At 44.6% G+C, this 24,069-nt stretch overlaps 1 protein-coding gene and 1 pseudogene across 1 annotated transcript in view; one reads left to right on the forward strand and one right to left on the reverse strand.

The window, feature by feature from the left end:
• PRDM5 (PR/SET domain 5) overlaps positions 1–24,069 on the forward strand; it is a 370,296-nt gene that overhangs the window by 210,348 nt on the left and 135,879 nt on the right. The gene's annotated exons all lie outside the window — the stretch shown is intronic.
• On the reverse strand, positions 2,925–3,885 carry LOC115079782 (annotated as a pseudogene).

Here is a 24,069-nt window from a genome sequence, read left to right on the forward strand (position 1 = left end):
AGGCTCCGGAGACCATGCATAGTGTCTGTGCATGGTGTTTAGCTGCTAACGTCTGGGTCAGGAGTCTGTGGCCTGCGACTCTGGGATACAGGTGGCCCCAGTGGAAGATAGGCAGTGATTTGTGAGCTGGAGTGAGGCTCCGGAGACCATGCATAGTGTCTGTGAATGGTCTCCTGCTAACGTCTGGCTCAGGAGTCTGTGGCCTGCGACTCTGGGATACAGGTTGCCCCAGTGGAAGATAGGCAGTGATTTGTGAGCTGGAGTGAGGCTCCGGAGACCATGCTTAGTGTCTGTGCATGGTGCTTAGCTGCTAACGTCTGGGTCAGGAGTCTGTGGCCTGCGACTCTGGGATACAGGTTGCCATAGTGGAAGATAGGCAGTGATTTGTGAGCTGGAGTGAGGCTCCGGAGACCATGCATAGTGTCTGTGCATGGTGTTTAGCTGCTAACGTCTGGGTCAGGAGTCTGTGGCCTGCGACTCTGGGATACAGGTTGCCCCAGTGGAAGATAGGCAGTGATTTGTGAGCTGGAGTGAGGCTCCGGAGACCATGCATAGTGTCTGTGCATGGTGCTTAGCTGCTAACATCTGGCTCAGGAGTCTGAGGCCTGTGACTCTGGGATACAGGTTGCCACAGTGGAAGATAGGCAGTGATTTGTGAGCTGGAGTGAGGCTCCGGAGACCATGCATAGTGTCTGTGCATGGTGCTTAGCTGCTAACATCTGGCTCAGGAGTCTGTGGCCTGTGACTCTGGGATACAGGTTGCCACAGTGGAAGATAGGCAGTGATTTGTGAGCTGGAGTGAGGCTCCGGAGACCATGCATAGTGTCTGTGAATGGTCTCCTGCTAACGTCTGGCTCAGGAGTCTGTGGCCTGCGACTCTGGGATACAGGTTGCCCCAGTGGAAGATAGGCAGTGATTTGTGAGCTGGAGTGAGGCTCTGGAGACCATGTCTGTGCATGGTGCTTAGCTGCTAACGTCTGGGTCAGAAGTCTGTGGCCTATGACTCTGGGATACAGGTTGCCCCAGTGGAAGATAGGCAGTGATTTGTGAGCTGGAGTGAGGCGCTGGAGACCATGCTTAGTGTCTGTGCATGGTGCTTAGCTGCTAACGTCTGGCTCAGGAGTCTGAGGCCTGTGACTCTGGGATACAGGTTGCCACAGTGGAAGATAGGCAGTGATTTGTGAGCTGGAGTGAGGCTCCGGAGACCATGCATAGTGTCTGTGCATGGTGCTAATGTCTGGCTCAGGAGTCTGTGGCCTGCGACTCTGGGATGCAGGTTGCCATAGTGGAAGATAGGCAGTGATTTGTGAGCTGGAGTGAGGCTCTGGAGACCATGCATAGTGTCTGTGCATGGTGCTTAGCTGCTAACGTCTGGGTCAGGAGTCTGTGGCCTGCGACTCTGGGATGCAGGTTTTTCTGTTTGCTCTTCTATGAGTTTCTTTCTATCTTGCTTGAAGACACTTGTGCAGGTTTTGTTTGGTCCCACAGTTATGGATTAGGAAGGAGCTAATTTGAGTCGGAGCAAGCTGGTATTTGCTACACGTGTGTGCCCCTCCTGCATATTTAGGCCTCTCTGCGGGTTCACTTTTGGAGCGTTTTTTTGAGACTGCTTCGTGTTTTGGTTTTAATGTTGTGGATGTGACCGGTCTGGATTTCTTTTTGCATCATCCTTTCAGGACAGTCTGGAGCAGTTCCTGTTTACGTCTGTGGTTTAATTTCTTTTTCGCCCGGACTCTGCTGGTATGGGGGGGAGTTATTCTTGGTTTTGTGTTTTTCTGTGTGCTCTGGGAGCTGGGATGAACTCCCTTCTCTGTGCAGGACATGATAGGATTATGATTCAAGCTAGTGGGGTCGGGATCTGCCCCCTTGAAACTGGTGGGGAACAGAATTCCCGCTGAGACTGGACGGGCGGAATAAGTTTTATGTATGTTCTTTGTATGGTCACTTCTGGCACCGTGGGGGCACCTGTCTGACGAGCTGGTTCTGTTTTTATCAAGCTGCAGATGTCCAGATCATTCATAATCAAATTCCTTCTCCTGATAAGTAGTTCAGTGTTTAAAAAAATGACTAAAAGCAAAGTTTAAATAAAAACATCCCATACAAGGAGCAAGAAAGGGTAACCTTTAAAAAAAAAAAATAATTAAGAACACACATACCTTAAAACAATAGATTTCTGCACATCAACTTTCAAGTCAAGATATTACGTGCCTTTATACAAATAAACCTAAAATGTTTTCCTAATAAATTTCCTCAATACTGTTTAATACAAAATTTGCAGACTGCTACTTCCCATTGCTCAGAGCAATCCAGTGCAAGTTCCGTATTTCACATTTTCCAGAGATGATTTTCTTCCTTAAATTGTAAACCTGGTACAATGTTTAAGCCACATCAGGAATTCTTTATAGTACTGTCCAGATCCGATTCTCAGTTTTCAGCTGGTGTTGCACCACTAGCTGGCAAAGAGCAAGGACTCTAGAGGTGTATAATATGGTCACTCAGTGCTAGCCCGAATGAAGTCTGTCCTTGCTGGCTCAGCAGGTGAAGAGTTAAATATCGGTTTGTAAACTGCAATGATTAAAAACAGTATTCCATAAATATAGATGGGAGGGAAAAATAGGGCTATTTAAACAGTGTCATAAGAACATAGATTGTCACACTGAGGGTCCATCAAGCCCCGCATCCTATTTCCAACAGAGGCCACACCACACCACAAGAACCTGGCAATTACCCAAACACCAAGAAGATCCCATGCTACTGATGCAATTAATAGCAATGGCTATTCCCTAAGTAAACTTGATTAATAGCCGTTAATGGACTTCTCCTTCAAGACTATCCAAACCTTTTTTGAACCCAGCTACACTAACTGCACTAACCACATCTTCTGGCAACAAATTCCAGAGCTTAATTGTGCGTTGAGTGAAAATCTAATGAATCCTCTGTATCCTATAAATCTGGAGACACAGTATTAGAAGTCTCTTGTGTGCCTGTATCCTCCGACATCTTGGGCAGTCTTCAGATTTGAATCACTGTTTATGAAAGCATGCTTTGCAGGCTACATGTTGCTTGCATTTACAGATAAAATGGGAAGATTACATTTGAGCTCTGACAAAACTCATAGATACTTTGACTCATCTCAAATTTTCCACATGAGCCATAGAACTTTCCAAGAGCTCTCAGACAAGGCAGCAGCAGGCCTCGTTTGACTTTTAGAAAGTCATCCAACGAGAACAAATGAAGTTCCATCATCCGGTGAGCACATACATCCTCGAACGTTCAGCAAATCTACAGGTTTTCAACAACATTTTAATAAGAATGAGCTGCTCTTGGAATTCCCTGACCCGATCCAGGTCTCTGACTTTTGTGTAGAGGACTTTGTTGATGCAAGAAACATTAAAGATGTGTTCCTGCCATGGGCCGTCCAGGAGCTGCTTGGAGAAGTTGCAGACGTAATACTTGAAGTCCCACTTCATTATTATCTGGACTGGAATGGAGGACTCCGCATAGCTGTGGCAGAAATATGTCCCGAGGTAATCGCAATATCACAACCTTCTGTTGTACCTGGACTCTACCTTGGTACCACAGCCAGCACACAAAGCTCTGTGCAGCTACAACTGTATCTCTCTTGAGCAAAGGATGAATGTTAAATATAATCTGAAACCTGGGAGGGGCCCAGTCAGAATCTCCCCTGATTCTGGAAATGATTTTTATCTTATCTGTCCAATTCATGCTAGACTCAAACCCATTTGGAATGTCTTCCTTACTGATGTGTTCAGGGAGTCGGACCACTGAATTTGGGACTTTGCCTGTAGCCAGTACTTCCAGAAAGTTCTGTACAGCTTCTGAGCAGTCACTTCCGTTGAGTTTAAGAAAATAAGAAATTGCCATGCTGGGTCACACCAAGGGTCCATGAAGCTCAACATCCTGTTTCCAACAGTGGCCAATCCATGTCACAAGTACCTGGCAAATATCCATAAACTAAGTATATCCCATGTTACTGTTGCTAGTAATAGCAGTGGCTATTTTCTAAGTCAACTTGATTAATAGCAGGTAATGGACTTCTCTAAGAAGTTATCCAAACCTTTTTTAAACCCAGCTACACTGTCAGCAGAATTAGCAGAATTAGCTACTGTTTTCTCAGTCTTCTAGTTCAATAATGATGTATTCATTATCGCTGTCACTGTTGCAGGAGTATGCAGTGTTCTGCTGTTCTGAGGTCACCGTACAGATCCCTGAGGCACTCCACTGTTTACCCTTTTCCATTGAGAAAATTGACCATTTAATCCTACTCTCCGTTTCCTGTCTTTCAACCAGTTTGTAATCCATGAAAGGTCATTGCCTCCTATCCCATGACATTTTAGTTTCATTAGAAACCTATTATGAGGGACTTTGTCAAATGCCTTATGAAAATCCAAATACACCACATCTACCGGTTCACCTTTATCCACATGTTTATTAACCCCGTCAAAAAAAAAAAAGAAGCAGATTTGTTACGAAAGACTTCCCTTGGGTAAATCCATGTTGACTGTGTTCTATTGAACCATGTCTTTCTATATGCTCTGTGATTTTGATCTTGAGAATAGTTTCCACTAATTTTCCCAACACTGAAGTCAGACTTACTGGTCTATAGTTTCCAGGAACACCCCTGGAGCACTTTTTAAATATTGGGGTGAAATTGGCCACCCTCCAGTCTTCAAGTACAATGGATGATTTTAATAATAGGTTATACATTTTAACTAATAGATCTGATACCATCCGGTCCAGGTGATTTGCTACTCTTTAGTTTGTCAATCTGGCCTACTACATCTTCCAGGTTCACTGTTGTTTTGCTCAGTTCATCTGACTCCTCACCCTTGAAAACCATCTCCGGTACTGGTATCTCCCCAACATCTTTATTAGAAACACAAGCAAAGAATTAATTTAGTCTTTCTGCAATGGCCTTATCTTCCCTAAGAGCCTCTTTAACCCTTCAGTCTAATGGTCCAACCGACTCCCTCACAGGTTTCTTGCTTTGGATATATTTGAAAAGGTTTTTATTATGAGTTTTTGCCTCTATGGCCAACTTCATTTCATATTCTCTCTTCGCCTGTCTTATCAATGTTTTACACTTAACTTGACAATGCTTATGCTTTATCCTATTTTCTTCAGATGGATTTTTCTTCCAATTTTTGAAGGATGATTTTTTGGCTAAAATAGCCTCTGTCACCTCACATTTTAACTATACCGGTAATCGTTTTGCCTTCCTCCCACCTTTCTTAATGTGTGGAATACATATGGACTGCGCCTCTATGATTGTATTTTTAAACAATGTCCATGCATGCCCTCCATATGCTGGGATCGGGAAGCCAGGAGTTTCCAGAGCAAGACGAGCTCTTCTGGTTCCTGATCTCTGCTCTCACCCCCACTGCTTCATACTCCAGAAACCCACACTGCAGCGTGCAGGCCAAGCTCACACGTTTTGGGCCTTCTCTGGGCTGCTACACCATTTATAGGGCCAATGTGAGAATTAGCTAGAGCTGAGACTGCACAGGACCCCCCAAAAACTAAACCTTGGAAGGAGATGGTTAAAGCAATCCTACCTTTTAGTCCTCCTTTAATAGCCAGACAACACCTGGGGGGGGCCCAGCAACCAGAAGGAAGAAGCTGAAGGCCCCAACCATCGTTCATGTGTTCTCATGCTTTACCAAGGAGTCAGAAGCATCACAGCTTCTGCATGTTGGGCAGAGGGAACCAGAATTAAGGGCTGGGTCCAGAACCCCATCCAATTGTGAATTTATTTTGTATTTGTAGGAGCAGGAAGTTTTCCTGGAGCCCTGAAATAATCCTACCTTTGCTGCACAGTTTGCTCACATTGGTGTAAAGGCTGCAAGTGTGTTTTATGCAAAGTTTAGACCCTTGGTCAGAGGGAAAGTACAGCTAATGTGTGCGTGTGGAGTTTGAGGGGGAGCATACACCCGTAGCCCCGCTCACTGGGCAGACGGTCACCCTTCCAAATTCCCCTCTCGTGCGTAAAGTGAGCAGCACTAGGTTTGCCTGTCCCCTCTGAGAGGTTTGGAGATTTATTTTGCTGTATCTTAGCATAGATTTGTTTTTTTTTTACATAGCAGGGTTTCTGGAGGAAAAGTCCATAAACCATTATTAGGCAGGTAGACTCGGGAAAGCCACTGCTCGTCCCTGGTTATGATCAGGAAGGACTGGGTCTGTTCTTCGGCATCTGCTGGTTATTCGTGACCGGACCTGGCCACCATTGCAGACAGGATGCTGCGCTTGATGGGCCTTTGGTCTCATCCACTATGGTACGGAAAATGAATTGTATTTTATTATCTTTCCTTTATGCAGGAGAAATGTACCTGATGCTAAAGCAGGTTTAGGCATCTGTTCAATACTTTAGTTATAAATTAAAAAAAAAACTTTTTTAAAAGGCGGAAAGAAGAAACCCAGGTGAAACTGTTGGACCTTCAGTGAGAGCTAAGGTGAAAAAATATGATTTGAGAAGCTTTCTAAACTGAAGCACATCTGATTCAGATCTTAGCTCCTCCGGAAGATGTTTAGTTCTTCGCTCTCTTTCAGGATTTACATTTTATGGTGGAATGATTATTATCAAAATTATTGTATTTTATAATTGTTTATTCTCAGGGTGATGCATTAAAGTGCACTCAACTGAGTGCACTGTTTTATCCAATATTGGACGCGCGTCCACTACCCATAAGAACATGCCAGAGTCAGACCAAGGGTCCATCAAGCCCAGCATCCTGTTTCCAACAGAGGCCAATCCAGGCCATAAGAACCTGGCAAGTACCCGAACACTAGGAAGATCCCATGCTACTGATGCAATTAATAGCAGTGGCTATTCCCTAAGTAAACTTAATAGCAGGTAATGGACTTCTCCTCCAAGAACTTATCCAATCCTTTTTTAAACACAGCTACACTAACTGCACTAACCACATCCTCTAGCAAGAAATTCCAGAGTTTAATTGTGCGTTGAGTAAAAAAGAACTTTCTCCGATTAGTTTTAAATGTGCCCCATGCTAACTTCATGGAGTGCCCCCTAGTCTTTCTATTATCCGAAAGAGTAAATAACCGATTCACATCTACCCGTTCTAGACCTCTCATGATTTTAAACACCTCTATCATATCCCCCCTCAGCCGTCTCTTCTCCAAGCTGAAAAGTCCTAACCTCTTTAGTCTTTCCTCATAGGGGAGTTGTTCCATTCCCCTTATCATTTTGGTAGCCCTCCTCTGTACCTTCTCCATCGCAATTATATATTTTTTGAGATGCGGCGACCAGAATTGCACACAATATTCAAGGTGCGGTCTCACCATAGAGCGATACAGAGGCATTATGACATTTTCCGTTTTATTCACCATTCCCTTTCTAATAATTCCTAACATTCTGTTTGCTTTTTTGACTGCCGTAGCACACTGAGCCGACGATTTCAATGTGTTATCCACTATGATGCCTAGATCTCTTTCTTGGGTTGCAGCACCTAATATGGAAGCTAACATTGTATAACTATAGCATGGGTTATTTTTCCCTATATGCATCACCTTGCACTTATCCACATTAAATTTCATCTGCCATTTGGATGCCCAATTTTCCAGTCTCACAAGGTCTTCCTGCAATTTATCAGTCTGTTTGTGATTTAACTACTCTGAACAATTTTGTAACATCTGCGAATTTGATTACCTCACTCTTCGTATTTCTTTCCAGATCATTTATAAATATATTGAAAAGTAAGGGTCCCAATACAGATCCCTGAGGCACTCCACTGCTCACTCCCTTCCACTGAGAAAATTGTCCATTTAATCCTACTCTCTGTTTCCTGTCTTTTAGCCATTTTGTAATCCACGAAAGGACATCGCCTCCTATCCCATGACTTTTTACTTTTCCTAGAAGCCTCTCATGAGGAACTTTGTCAAACGCCTTCTGAAAATCCAAGTATACTACATCTACCGGTTCACCTTTATCCACATGTTTATTAACTCCTTCAAAAAAGTGAAGCAGATTTGTGAGGCAAGACTTGCCCTGGGTAAAGCCATGCTGACTTTGTTCCATTAAACCATGTCTTTCTATATGTTCTGTGATTTTGATGTTTAGAACACTTTCCACTCTTTTTCCTGGCACTGAAGTTAGGCTAACCGGTCTGTAGTTTCGTACCTGGAGCCCCTTTTAAATTTTGGGGTTACATTAGCTATCCTCCAGTCTTCAGGTACAATGGATGATTTTAATGATAAGTTACAAATTTTTACTAATAGGTCTGAAATTTCATTTTTGGGTTCCTTCAGAACCCTGGGGTGTATACCATCCAGTCCAGGTGATTTACTTCTCTTCAGTAGTAATAAGAGGTTTAGCACGTCCAAACCCCCCGAAACTATGAGCGCTCATCACATGCAAATGCATGCTGATGAGGCTATTAGCTATTCATCCAGGATACAGAAAAAAAATGTGCGCCCGATCCACAAATTTTATGCAGCCTGAAAAAGTGTACAGAAATGCAGAAAATACTGCTTTTCTGTACATTCTCCAACTTAATATTGTGGCGATATTAAATCAGAGGAACCAAAAGGTTAAAAAGAAAATACAATTTTTTTTTTTTTTCGTTTTTTAAATGTGCCGCAGGGTCAGGTTAGGAAAATGGACACTTGTAAGATTGAGCTTCCGTTTCCCAAACTTGCTGACAGCCACCTCTTAGCAGCGGAAGTCCAGGAGGAGGCACTAGGGGTGCACTATTGTCCCCCTAGTATTTCCTTTTTAGTGCGACCCCTCATTTAAATTCGGTATTGCATGCCAAGGAGAGGTGGCTGGGAGCGCGTTAGGAAAGCTCAACACTGAGCGCCCACTTTCCGCACGGGATTACAGTATCTGTCCAGGCAGGCGTTAACATCTGAGCGATAAATGTGCGTCTGAGATGCACATTTATTTTTTTGCATTGCAGTGAATGAGTGAAAGCCTCGCTCAGATGCATTTGCATGTGATGAGCGCTAACTCATTCACTCTGCGTGGGACGCACGTTAAATAGGCACTGATCCCTATTGCATTAGGGAGTGGATTAACACCTATTTAACCTGCTTCCCACAGCAGGTTAAACAGCGTGCTCTGCTGAGCGCACTGCATTGCATCGGCCCCTTTGCTTGCTAACGAGCTGTCAATTGCTGCTTTTCCCCAAAGCTTGGGTGCTCAGCTGTTTGCCTAAGATTTATTTCTCAGGTACCTTTTGGCTGCAGCAAAATAATATCAGAAACCCCCTCCCCTTTATTATTCTCAGGTTGCTTAACCCAGCATTTACTGTTCCGTTTCTCTGTGGCCAAAGCAATGTTCTGCTTTTCAGACCATGATTCTGTTTTCTGTTTTAGACAGATTATGCCTGTATCTATATATCTGTCCTCATTTCAACCCAACTGGAACATAAGCAGGCTGATCTCAGGGGCGGCGATCAAGGCACTTATTTATTTATTTATTGCTTTTCAGCACAAGAAAGCAGATTATATTCAGGTACTGCAGGTTTTTCCCTCTCGCTAGAAGACTCAGTCTGTTTGTACCTGAAGCAAAGGAAGGTAGAGTGATTTGCCCAAAATCACAAGGAGCAGCAGAGGGATAAGGATCCTGGTTTCCCTGGTTCATAACCCATTGGGCTGCTCTTCTGCTCTGCTCCTCCACAAGCTGACTTCTTAATGTCATCTCCTGGATAAAATAAACCCCTTTAAGTTGCTGAAATTTTCTGTATACTGCATACACAGTATTTTGTTTTATTTAAAACTTTTATATCCTGTTATATCCAAAATCCATAGCGGTTAGCAAAGAAACATCCATAATAACACATAAAGTCAACGCACAAGAGACTAATAAAATACAACTTTCAAAGGATGTAAAGAATCTCCATAAGTACAGAGGTGAGACTGAGATCAGACGGAGGAGCCCCGGGCACTATAAAACATTATGTAGTTATAAGTCAAAGCAGCCTGGATGATGGCACAAAATTCCTCAACCATCTCTCGCCTCCCTGCGATTAACCATTCACCCCCAACTGCTCCTCACGTATTTGTAAGGCTCCACGCTGTCACACCAACATTCACAAAGATCTTTATTGGATGTCCATGGCCACAGCATAGGACAATGCACACAACTCAGTTGCATACAGATTCAATTACTAAATATTATTACTAATTCCCAGGTGTTGCGGTCTCCACCGCTTCCCCTTCTCTTACTCTGAGCAGGGCTCACCTCCACTACTGGAAACGCCGCGTTCCGTACGCCCGGGACCCCTGCGGCTCTACTGGTTCCTCATGGCGTCCGCCATTGCTTGCCCGTCTCCCCGCTGCCTCGCGCACGCGTGAGGACACCCACTTTGTGCGCACAGCTCCCGGAAGTCTGGCCCCGCCTGTGCTAACGACGCCACGCCCTGAGTCTGATTTAACCGGCGTCCGGACGCCTTCTCCTTGCCTTGCAACGAGGTTCACTACTGCCTAGTAGTTCTGAGTTGCGCTTCGTCTGTTCTCGCTCCTGACTTGACCTTTGGATTGCCTTGACTACGCTTCAGCCTGCCGCCTGCCTCCGACCTCGGTCCGTTCCTGGCTTCGCTTCAGCCTGCTCCGGTTCTCAGCCAGCTGCAGGCCCCGTACCAGTCTTCAGCCTGCTCCGGTTCACAGCCAGCTACAGACTCCGTTCCAGGCTACAGCCTGCCCCGGTCCACAGCCTGCCTTCAACTCCTGCCTCACGGCCCAGCTTGCCACAGGTGTTGTTACTGCTCTGTCCTACCTTCAGCTGGTCCTCAACCTGCATTGCTGGCTTATAGACTTTTGTGTTCTCTTTGGACTTTTCATTGCTACGCCCTCTGCCCAGGCTTCCTCTGTCTATAGACTCTGAGCGTTCTCCTAAGTCCCAAGGTTCCAGGACCCTACGGGCTCCTCCTGGGGGGTTTCTAGTTCCCGGGTGAACACCGCTAGCCTGTGGCTCCGCCTCCCGGCCTACCCTGCCTCCCTGGGTAGTCCGGCCCAAGGGTCCACTATCCTGACTGCAGCACCCAACTGCAACACCAGGGTGACCTCACCCTCACATGTTTCACTGTAAACCGAGGTGATGTATGTCTATACATACCGCGGTATAAAAGAATCTATAAATAAATAATAAATAAATGTTAAATTTCAGTTCGTCAAATGCACCATATGATGATGCTACAGCAATGTGTCGCCATTGGGAGCGCAGAATCATCTAAGCCTCGCCCCAGTTTTACAAAATGCTACAATCATGTAGCACAGTTGGGGGATGCAGGGCCGTTGAAGCCCCGCCCCCTTGGGATATCCCATAATTCAATCCATGATCACTGTCGGTTCGCTGCACTGCAGCAAGGCCCTGGTCCATAAAAGTGCAGGGGTCATGCATTATTTTTGGATGGTGCACAGGCCAGTCTTAGCCGTCAGACCTGGAGACTTGACCGGAAACTCGTCTCGGTCCCACCCAGCGATGCAATTTAGAAGCAGAATACAACAATACTACTTGTTCTCTGCTTTCAAACATGGTACATGCCGTGCATCACAGGACATGGCCAACCCCGCCACAAGCCCCCTTGCCGTGGGCACTCCACCAACCTAGCTTCAGTCATATTATAAAATCCGTAATGCTGCCTAAAGTTGTAAAGCCCAGCGAGGCTCGCGGTCAACAACTTGGGAAGCCATAATAATGTCGTTACTGCATATTGCTATTGAGATGGCAAACCAAAGGAGGAAAACTACAGAATACTTCCAACATATGCGGTTTCATTTGGAAATAGTAATATCTATACTACAGAGATAGCACAGCCTCTTTGAAACCAAAGGAGGATAATTGAGGTGGACATCAAGATGTGCTAGTACCGCCATTCAGGAATGCTCTTTTATGCTGTAATTGCCACGCTGGTGTCCAGGCCCCCTCCCGAATCCCCAGGGGTACATTACGCAGGATGGAGGAACCATGGCATCCCTGCATTGCCTGCCTCATACAGGATCCACCAAGCAGAATTCTACCAGTGAGGCTGAATTCAGTCAGAAATACCTGCATATGATGACCACGAAGAAAACAGATAAATGATGGCTCAATCTGAGTACCAGGGGAAAAGCTCTGATATCCTTGGAAGAGAACCTGAATTGTATGGTGGAAAACCAGGTTCTGGGAACAGGATGCCTTGGCCATCTGAGATGCAAAATAAAACTCCTGTAGAAAAAGCAATGGGAACCCAGCCTAAGTGGTTAGGAGGAGTGAAGTGTGTACCAGTTGAGTGATTTGTAAGAATATATCCGCCAAATTGCATAGTGTTGGGTCTGTAAACCTTGCCCTAACAAAATAATAGCTATCATTTAGAGCAATGTTGGTAGAGCCATGGGATCCCGCAGTGAGCTTACAGTCACATCGATGATCTCAGGGAAATTAGGTGCTCACCATGTTACAAGGAAGTGGAGGAGGAGCCTGGTGGTTAGAGCAGTGGGCTACGAACCAGGAGACCAGCGTTTGAGTCCCACTCTCGTTCTTTGTGACCTTGGGCAAGTCACTTTACTCTCCATTGTCTCTGGTACAATCTTAGATTGGAGATAGGGAAATACCTACAGTACCTGAATATAAAGTGCGAGAAGTGGAATATAAAAATAAATAAACACAAGGTCACTTTATTTGAGATCTCTAAAGCTTACCTTCATACACTATGGAGTAGAATGGGGTGCGTATATTTCAGACTTGCGTTCACCTGCCAGAACAATCTAAAGGACTGTCATGTCTGGCAAACAAGGAAACCTCTTGTAGAAGAGAAACTGACGCAAAAGAGCTGCTTCCGCTGGAGGCCTTCCGAGCATACCTATAATGGTGTAATATATATACTGGTTTGAGCAGGTAAAAACACTATCTGACCAGTTAGTGTTTCGCTGACCTCATCTGTAGGAATAGCCGCCTAACAAGGAGGCACAAAAGTATGTAGCAAAAAAAAAAAAAAAGTTGTTTTTTTAAATGAATGATAGATACTGTAACCGTTCGATTCAGCAGGAGCTCAGACAGGAATAGTATGAGCACCTGAAGACCAAATGTCCCAAGTGCAATAAATAGCGTACAGACCAAAAGCTGACTGCAAATCTGCCTAGTATCACAAATACGTGGCCAGCCATTGGTGTGCTGTCTGATGACCTGCCACTGCCAGGGAGAAATCGCATCAAGTGACCGGTTCCTGGATGCCACAGGTGATCTGCTAAAGAGAAGGGAAAAAAATCTTACACAGACGATACATCCCAGTGCTGGAAGGAAGTCTCTGGAACCACCCGATCCAGAACTGCAACAATAAGCAAGAATTGTTCCAGGAAATGCAGATAAATATTATTGCAGAAGAATGGCATGTCTTATGCTAACAGGTGAGGAGGAAAATGGGGAATAACACAGGATAAGAGTAGCCACCAGAAATGGGGCCAGAATATTAAAGCTGTATCAGATAACCCAGATGCATGGAGAACCTAGCAGCAGTTGGCGACGCATCCATAGGATCACTTTGTTGCTGTACCGGGTTCCCTGAAAGCATGCACCGATACCAGGAATGCCTAGCTTAACTGTACCTGAAAAAGATTACCCACCAGAATAATTACAATGACGCCCAGGTAGCATCACCACCCTTCGAACTATCTAATGTTGCTGCAGCGTGCTAGGACACCGGATGTAGAAATGTCCAGTCAGGCAGTTGCCAGTTGTTGCTCCTGAGAGAGAAAGCTTGACCGGTCTGTGACCCACCTGACAAGCCATAAGAGTTGCTAACATCCTCCTCTACAACTACTGGCCCAACTCGAATAAGTAGAGTATGGAAGGGCATGTGCCCACTCTCTGCACAGGAACCACGCTGATAATGATCTTACTTGGAAACTACAATCCAATATTCAATATTCCACCGAAGAATGGGAGCATGGACGACTGCCTGAATTAAAATACAGTTGAACACCATTAAAATGTGACTACACAGACTGCTTTGTATTTATTTCCGGTCTCAACACATCCAATTTAGAGATCATTTACGCCATTATGCATGCCTAATATAGAGGGATGTCGAGTATTTAACTTCAGGGCCTGTATATAAAATTCACTGCACGCTAACATAACAGTCATGCAGACAGAATGACTCCAAACTGTCTGTAAAATGTGAAATAAAGCAGGCCTTGATGCATAGAAATCAACTCGATGTACTTAAAATGTATGTATGCCAGCAATTTAAGAACATACAAACTGCCATACTGGATCAGACCAAGGGTCCATCAAGCTCATTATCCTGCCCCCCAACAATGGCCAATCCAGGCCTCCAGCATCTGCTAAGAACCCAAACTGTAAATAGATCCCTGCTGCTATTGCACTGGAGGGGGATCCCACCTCCAACAGTCAAAGCGGGGCAGACTCAACTAGTGCTTTATTTACCTTTGGATGGTGCGTATGGCTGCCAGAGCTCAAATCTCTGAATGAGACACATATCATACTCCTGGGGGAATTCTGCGCTACTGCGGAACGCAGAATTTGCACAGAATTGCCAAATTCTGCGCAAAAAATAGCAGAGGAGACCCCGGCATGCTGCGAACGGAGTGCGTCCCACGGCACACGCTCCGTTCACGGCAAAGATGAAGGCCCGGCGCGCTGTTCGCATTGAAAAGGGAAGGCCCCCGTGTGCCACGGGACGCGCTCCGTTCATGGCGAAGATGAAGGCGTTCGCGGCACACGGGGTCCTTCATCTTCGAGAACGGAGCGCGTCCCGCGTCATGCTGGTGAGCGAGAATGTGTGTCAGGGAGGGGAGGGTGTGAGAGAGAGCATGGGGGGGATGCCGGTGAGATAATGTGTGTGTGAGAGAGGGGTGGGTGACAGAGCATGGTTGGTAAGAGGGGGTGGGGAGGGTGAGAGAGAGCATGGGAAGTAAGAGGGGGTGGTGGGGGGTGCTTGAGTGTGGGTTTCAGAGAGAGGGAGCCTATATGAGGGGAGGGGGATGCTGGTGAGAGAGAATATCTGTGTGAGAGAGGAAAGGGAGGTTGAGAGACACTTGGTTGGTAAGAGGGGGAGTGGGAGGATGATTGAGTGTGGGTTTCAGAGAGGGAGCCTATATGAGGAGATTGTGAAGGAGTGTGTATGTGTGTGAGAGATTGGGAGCTCGTGCTAGCCTGTGTGAAGGGAATTGTGTATGTGTGACACAGAGCCTGTGTGAAGGGCTGCGTGAGAGAGAGAGACACATAGGAAGTCTGTGTGAGGATGGATGTGTGAGAGAAAGGGAGCTTGTGTGGGTGTGTATGCAACAGAGAGGGCCCTGTATGAGGGGATGTGTGTGTGTGCGAGAGAGTGAGGGAGCCTGTATGTGAGGGTGTGTGTGTGTGTGGATTAGAGGGAGCCTGTAAGAGGGTGTGTGTATGTGGAAGGGACACTTACAGAGAATTTCTAGGGAAATTCTGCTCAAAATATTTAAAATTCTGCAACTTTAAGTAATAATAATTTAAAATGTAATTACTTAAAGACTGTCATGTAAATTTATTTTGACCAATATAAAGTTTGCAGAAGTTTGTAGAATTTTCAGTTTTTGTGCGCAGAATTTTAAATTTTTTTGCGCAGAACTCCCTCAGGAGTAATATCAGGCTCACCACATATTAGCCCAGTCTCCCTCCGCCTGGGTGTGACAGAGGCTTAAAGCATTGAAAAAGAGGCTCATCGGAAGGAAGACGAGGAGGTGCCGTGCGCATTGTATGATTTGCACACCATGGGCCCCAGCTATCTGTGACCTGCATACATCCCATCAGTAACAAAAGTCCAGGGCTCGTGCTATAGCTAGGAAAAGAGGTAGCAGAACGGACGTCGGGCCCCCTTTTGATGCCACCGCTGGTGAGGTGCTGAGGCTGGTCTGTATCTTAGCATAGGTCCATGGTGACTTTCTGTGGCACTTGATCTTTTGAAAAATGCCATGGCAGACCCCAGCCAAATATGGTTTCCCCAGTGCCAACCCTCAAAGAAAATTGTTCCCTGCTGGGGCACAAGGAGGCACCAAGCAGCACATTCAAGCACTGCCAAGACTACGCGCAGCCTTGCAAGGCATAGCAGGAACGCATGGTTGCCTCTTGGAGCTTGCATGGCCCTCTCCACAGTGGAGATTTCAAAGGATCTTGGCAACTACCAAGGATTCCTTAATCTGAGGATCAGGCAGTGGTGATGTTCCCGTGCCACACTTGCTCGGATCTGAAGGCACTCTGAGTGATACTGCACAGTGTTTGACGAAACGTGCTGACCCTCCAGCCTGCAGAGAGGGGGAGGGGTGATAAAAGCCCTTGTGAAGCCCACCACCTTCAACAATTTCATTCAAGCCAGAGTGCCACAAGGCACAGCTGCTTAGATCCACCTGACTCTCAATATTCCTTCATGGGTCTGGTGTGTTTGAGATTTTATTTTTTTATTATATCGATCATTTTAATGTTTGGAATCTGAGGCCTCTTCACCTCAGCTGCTTGCGTAAGGATACAGGAGCTCTATTAGCAGCTACATCAAGCCTGCCATAACTTTTCTGGTGGACTTCTAGAGCTGTAGGTACTTGCCAGGTTCTTATGGCCTGGATTGGCCTCTGTTGGAAACAGGATGCTGGGCCTGATGGACCCTTGGTTTGACCCAGTATGGCATGTTCTTATGTAGGAAATGGAAGAGCTCTCACCATTGAATACCACCCTATATGCTTAATGTAGCCAATGAGAACAAACATGCCCCACCCAAGGTGGCCGCCCTCTTATGAGCAGGCCAAAAATGGACTGATGGGCCAAGAAGCCACTCGTTATATAACCGGTGGACCTGGCAGGATGGCTGCTAGACGTGTGCCACACACAGAATGGTGGCTACCTGTCCCAGCTACCACATGGTTGGAATGTCCTCCCGAAATGAGATTGCCTGAGGCTATGTCTGTGCCCGACTGCTGCATGCTAACTATTTTTTAATATATATATAGATAGACAGATATCTATGTCTATGTAATATAGGCACCACAGTTCCCACCTGGTTAGGGCTCTTCAGACTCAGAAGGAATATGTATTTATTTATTTATTTATTTATTTTTTGTTTTTTTATATACCGATCTTCTTGCATTGGATGCAAATCAAACCGGTTTACAGTAAAACAATTCAACTTGCCAAGTAGCATTACATGGAACAAAGAACATGGAACAATATAATAGTGCTTACGAGCATTACATAGAATACTAGTAACAAATTAAACATTTGAACCTTTAGAGACCATTAGTGACAATTCTTATAGCGAATTTGATTAAATGTGCCTTAAATGATAAAACGAAAAACAAGGGGAAAAGATTGACTGGGTTTACACGAAGAAGGGGATAGGGAGGAGGGGCAAAAGAGAGAAGGTGTAAAATAGGGAAGGATATAGGGTGAATTTATAACAAATAGAATCAATTAAAGATGTCGTGGATAGTATATGTTGGGTCTTCAAGGAAATGCCTGACTAAATAGCCATGTTTTCAGTTTTTTCTTGAACGAGATCTGGCAGGAGTCTTGTCTGAGTTCTGGTGGGAGGGTGTTCCAAAGGGTAGGACCTGCAGTGGATAATGCCCTGTTACTTCGCGAGGATTTGGCTTGAGGTTTGATGGAGGTTTTAGAATAATGAGTGAGTGGAGCGATTATTTACCCTTTCAGATAGAACTAGGACTAGAGGACACTCCATCAAACTAACTGGTAGCAAATTTAAGAGAAAATTGTTTTCAGTCAATGCACAATTGAGTTGTGATCAAGGTTAATCGTACAGCTGGGTTTAAAAAAAAGATTTAAGCAAGTTTCTGGAGGTTTCTCTTATTTCTGGAAGAGAGCAGCAGGGAAGGGATCTTCCCATTAAGTCCTGCTGGGTACTTTGAGGTGGTCTGGGTTGGATGCTATCAGACAGGATGCTGGACTCTGTGGACCATTGATCTAGGGCCTCTTATGTTCTCAGACTTTTTTCGATATTTGTCCAATATGCAACTCTTGTAGCTTCTTGTTTAGAAGAGAAAATGTTGGGGCAGAGCAGGGTTAAACCGTGCATGCAGATTACTTCACCCTGGCAGACCATAGTGAGGGGGATAGGTTGTTGGCGCCCCAGATGTGCAAAGGTGCAATGCTGGTTAGATGCAGAGGGAGTGCGATATTGGTATGTGAAAGGGAGCCCAGGCAACTGCTTAAAAGGCTTCCACAGAGTTTGAGTTCCTCTTGACTCTTTTTCCAAGTTTGTTTACATAAGTGTGAAGAATTCCCCACTAAAACTGCTTTTAACACCCAATAAAGCCAAGGAATTCAAAGGCACTTTGTTGGGTGAAACTCTCTTCCTCTTCTCTCGTGCTCTTTGTCTCGTTTTCTTTTTGGCACGCTGCTGTGAGGGTATGTTACTACTTTAATACTGACGTTTCTTCATTGCATTCCTTAAATGTAGCGTAACAGAACTCCAAGTGTGATGAATAATAAAGTGAATTGAGGAGATGTCTGTTTGCATCCATTTGCCAGTCCCTTTGTTACTGTCACCTTATCACTCACCAAAGATAAACATCTCTGTGTGTCTCTGGAGATGACACCTGCCAGCTCCGCTGAAGTGGTCTGCATGTGGGATCCAGATGGCCCCCCTGCCACCACCACCACCTGGAAGCAACGTTTCTCTCCACTAGACGATTCCCACCCTGCTTTTTGTTTGTTTTTCACATGCATGCTCACAGGCCATTGTTTTACGTCCAGCCCTGCTCCTATAACAGCGAAAGACATAACTGCAGCTGGTAAGCTGTGGTCTTGTGCTCCTGAGAATATACAAGTCCTAGAGAAGATTTGTATAGACATGGCTGGATGCTTCCCATAAATCAGGGTGGACAGCCTGTGGCTTGGGACCTGCATGTAGCTCTTTCATGTGCAAAATGTGGCTCTTGCCCTCCTATCCCCATAGAACAGGTGAGGAGGGGCTAGAGATACTGGTGCTGGGTAAGAGGGTAGGAGAGGAATGAGTGTGAGGGAGGTTAGAAGATGACAGGGAGTGTGGGGAAATGGGGGTTTAAAGGTTACTGAGCCTCCATCATTGTGGGATTCAGGATGTTGTGTTGGGCCTATTGAGAGACAGATGGGGGAAATGGTGGGGATATTGAGAGAGACTGGTGGGGTCCGGACAGAGGAATAGAGGGCAAGAGACTGGTGGGTACAGATAGAGGGATTGAGAGAGACTGGTGGGAGGATTGAGAGATACTGGTGGGAACAGAGGAGGGGGAGCTACAGTAGGAACAAGATGGGATTGATTGAGAGAGCTTCTGATGGGGATGGGGGAAGATTAAAAGAGACTGATGGGAGGACTGAGACACATGAGAAAAAGATGGGCTTGCAAGAGACTGGTGGGAACACGTAGCAGAACTGATAGAGAGACTGGTCGGGATAGGCTGGGGTAATTGAGAGAGAGACCAAAGGAGGACTGAGACAGATTGCTAGGGAGAAGATATTTAGAGATAGACTGGCAAGTCTGGGATAGGGTGGGAGGATTAAAAGACTGATGGTGAAAGAAGAAAAATGGAGAGAGAGACTTATGGGAAGAGAGTAGGGGACTGAGAGTCAGACTAGTCAGTAACTTGGAACTGCTGGAGACAGGCTGGGAAGTTTTAGAGTCACTGATTGAGACAGGTCGAGGGAAGTGAGAGCGTGGTGGAGAGACAGGTGAGAAACAGGATAGAGGGACAGAGATAGACAGGGTAGGGGAACTAAGAGAAAGATTTGTGGGAGGCTTGAGCGAAATTGATTTCTGAAGATGGAGGGATTGAGAGAGAGCCTGGCCGGACTTAGAGGGGACAGGAGAGGGGGATTCAGAGAGAGAATTTGGTGGGAGGAGGGCAGAGAGCCTGATGGAGACAAGGTGGGAGGATTGAGAGAGACTGCTCAGAACAGGGTGAGGGATTTGAAAGAGCAGGAGACTAGTGGGGAAAAGAGAGAGCTGCAGGTGGAGATGGGGGTCATTGCTGGGACCCCCCACCTCCCTAGCGCTCTGGGCTCTGTTCCCCCTCCCCATACTTCTGAGTCTTGACATAAGACTCTTTCATATTGGGCTCTCTAGTTTCTCAGCTCTTGGTGCATGAAAAATTGGCCACCCCTGCTATAAATATTCACCTTTATTCTTGTACGTATCCTCCAAATTGATTCCTCTTTCACCTATAATTAGAGAATGGCTGATTCATCTCTGTACTTTTTGCCAATTGATGATCATGTAGGTAGAAATTATTCCAGCTACATATAATACATAAACGATTCTCTATATAAGATGCGATGGTGATAATAGGAAATTATGTTTGTTTTCTTTTTAAATGTACCTGTCAAGTACTATTAATTGATGTTTGGCTGTGCCACATCTCTCAAAATCAGGCTTACTAGTGTTTGTTCTCTTCCTAACAGAGAGGCTTGTGTATGACAGGATCGGAGAGCTAGGAACTGACCTCGTCTATGTAACTAAAATCTGGTTCTCTAGTGCTGATTCAGTTATCGGGTGAAGCATGTCCAACTGGCTATAACACATTTGCGGTTCCTTGTCAAGGAAGAAAGGGTGGTCGGGTGGGAATTTGCAGTAATTGCTCGTAACATACTAGTGTTTAAATAGCTAATCCTTCACTCTGTTGTAGGTGGTAAATATTTCTTATTAGTTTTGGAGAGGTCTGTTAAAGTAGGCTTTAGATTAGTTTATCATAGAAACATGATGGCGAAAAATGATTATATGGCCTGTCTGGTCTGCCTATCGACATCCACCTATCAGGCTCCTCGTAGTAAGAAATCTTCTCAGAGACCTGGTGGAAGGAGGATAACCAATGGGATACTGTGATACCAGATACAAATTATATCACAATAATAGGATTGATCAAATTGGTGGAGGGGTGGCGCCAAATGCTATAGGAGTATAGAGTCAAACAGGATAAACGTTCCAGAGGAAATAAAATGCACTGTAGAATCCTTTTGGATAGAAATTTCATATGAGAAGGGGAATAGAATAACAGTGGGGATATAATACCGTCTACCTTGCCAGAATGAACAGAAAGATGATGAAATGCCAACCGAAATTAGGGAAGCTAACAAAAACAGAACACAGTAATAATGGATGATTTCATTTACCCCACTACTGACTTGTTAAATGTCACATCAAGACATGTTAAGAGGTAAATTTTAAAAAGTATGCATGGACATGCCAATTTTATAACATGCGCAAGTCGCTGCGCACATAATATAAAATCTGCTATCCACGCGCACATGCGTGACCGATTTTATATCGGCACGTGCATGTCTGTGCAGGTGCGTGCAAGGGGGAGATTTTATCTAAAAAGCGCGCAGAGAAGCGACCAGGCCTTCCCCAGTTCCCTCCCAGTCTGCACCATTAAAGCAATGGACTGGGAGAGAACTTCCCAAACCCCCTAACTATCCTTCCTCCCTTTTCCCCTCTTCTCCCCAATCTCTATTAAACCCCCTAACTATCTTTTTTGTTTTTTTGCTACGTACTTGCTCTCTAGAACAGTAGTAGCTTCCGTGTGCTGGCTGGCTGCTGGCGCGTGCTTCAGTGGGACAGTGCCTAATGGCGCTGTCTCGGCCCACTCCTTTTGACTTCAGCCGGTTTCCTGGAGATTCGCGCATGGCCAGGTCATTTAGAAAATGCACACGGAGGATTTAAAATGTCCCCGTAAGGAGGTAAAGTTTCTAGATGAAATAAATGACTGCTTCATGGAGCAGCTGGTACAAGAACCAACAAGAAGGGAGCTATTTTATATATGTAATCTTTAGTAGAACACATGATTTGGTGAAAGAGGTAATGGTGATAGGGCCACTTGGCAATAGTGATCATAATCTGATCAAATTTGACTTGTAACTGGAAGGAAGACAATAAGAAAATCTACTACAATAGCATTTAATGTCCAAATGGGAGATTATGATAAAATGAGAAAAATGGTTAGAAAAAAACTGAATGGAGCAGCCGAAAAGATTGATTTTATATCAGGCTTGGATGATGTTTAAAAAATACCATTTTGGAAGCCCAGATCAGATGTATTCTACACATTGAAAAAGGTGGAAGGAAGGCCAAACAACTGCTGGCATGATTAAAAGGTGAGGTGAGAGAGGCTGTTCTAGCCAAAAGAACATCATTCAAAAAATGGAATAGAGATCTGAATGAAGAAGAGAGGAACATAAAAAGATAAGACCTGCCATACTGGGTCAGACCAAAGGTCGATCAAGCCCAATATCTTGTTTCCTACAGTGGCCAATCCATGTCACAGGTACCTGCAGGATCCCAAGGGGTAGAGAGATTCCAAGCTGCTTATCCTAAGAATAAGCAATGGATTGATTTCTGCAACTCTACCTTAATAATGGTTAATGGGCTTTTTCTCCAGGAACTTGTCCAAATGTAAATGCAGCTACACTAACAGCTTTCACCACATCCTCTAGCAATGAATGCCAGAGCTTAATTATGCATTGAGTAAAAACCACTGGCAAGTTAGATGCAAAGCATCGATAAGGAAGGCAAAAACAGAATTTGAAAAGAAGCTTATTGTGGAAGCAAAAATTCATAATAATTTTTTTCAGGTACATTCAATGCAAAAAGCCTGCAAGGGAGTCAGTTGGACTATTAAGATTATCAAGAGTCAGAAGTGGCGCTAAGGAAGGACAGAGCCATAGGGGAGAGATTATTTTTGCTTTGGTGTTTACTGAAACTGATGTAAAACAGATACCCATGCCAGAAGAGATATTTAAAGGAGATGATTCAGAGGAAAACAAACAAATCTCAGTGAACCTGTTAGATGTATTAAGGTAAACGATGACAAACTGAAGAGTAGGAAATCAGCTGGACCGTATGGTATACATCCCAGAGTGCTGAAAAATAAAATTGCAGACAGTAATCTGTAAACCTTTATTAGAATCAGCTACTGTGTCTGAAGATTGGAGGGTGGCCAATGTAACGCCGGTTTTTCAAAAGAGTTCCAGTAGTGATTCGTAAAACTGTGGAGTATTGAGCCTGATGTCAGCGCTGGGAAAAAAGGTTAAAACTGTTTTAAAAACAAATTTACTGAGCAAATATATAGATATGGTTTAATAGGACAAAGCCAACATGGATTTAGCCATGAGAAGTCTTACCTCACCAATTTGCTACATTTTTTGAAGGTGTAAATAAATGTAGATAAAAGTGAGTCAATTGATATAGTGTATCTGGATTTTCACAAAGTGTTTGACAAAGTCCCTCATGAGAGACTCATGAGGAAATTAAAAATTCATGGGATGGGGAAATGTTCTATTGTGGATTGAGAAGTGGTTAAAAATAGAAAACAGTGTAGGGTTAAATGGTCAATGTTTTCAATGGAGAAAGGTGAAAAGTGAAGTGCCCAGGGATCTGTACTAGGACTTCTGTTTTACAATATATTCATAAATGATATAGAGATGGCAACAGTGAGTGAGATGATGCAAAATTATTCAAAGTTGTTGAATAACAAGAGGATTGTGAGAATTGCAAGAGGACATTGCAAGACTAGGAGATTGGGCATGTAAATGGCAGATGGCATTTAATGTGGACAAGTGCAAAGTGATGCACGCAGAGAAAAGCAACCCAAATTATAGCCACACAATGCAAGGTTCTACATTAGTCACCAATCAGGAAAGGGATCTAGGCGTCATTTTGGATAATACGTTGAAATCCTCTGCTCAGTATGTGGCAGTGGCCTAGACTGCTAGGTATTATTAGGAAAGGAATGGAGAATAAAACAGAGAATATCATAATGCCTCTGTATCACTCCATGGTGTGACCTCATCTTGAGTATTGTGTGCAGTTCTGGTCTCCACATCTCAAAGGCTCTCTACCTTTTTAATTCTGTAATATCTTTGAGATGTGGAGACCAGAACTGCTTTTGTCGAATGTTTTATTGTAAACCTCCTAGAAATGATGGGTGGTCGAGAATTTTTTTAAATAACTAAATAAATAAGCACCTATGAACGGAAGGTTCAAGGGTTGACCTGAAAAAGATTGTGGAGAGACAGAACGTTGGCCACAAGGGAAGGTTCCCAAATTCTGAAAGACCCACCCATGGTGTACATTGACTTAACTA

This window comes from Rhinatrema bivittatum, chromosome 1 (genome assembly GCF_901001135.1).
Source record: "Rhinatrema bivittatum chromosome 1, aRhiBiv1.1, whole genome shotgun sequence".
Taxonomy (NCBI): domain Eukaryota; kingdom Metazoa; phylum Chordata; class Amphibia; order Gymnophiona; family Rhinatrematidae; genus Rhinatrema; species Rhinatrema bivittatum.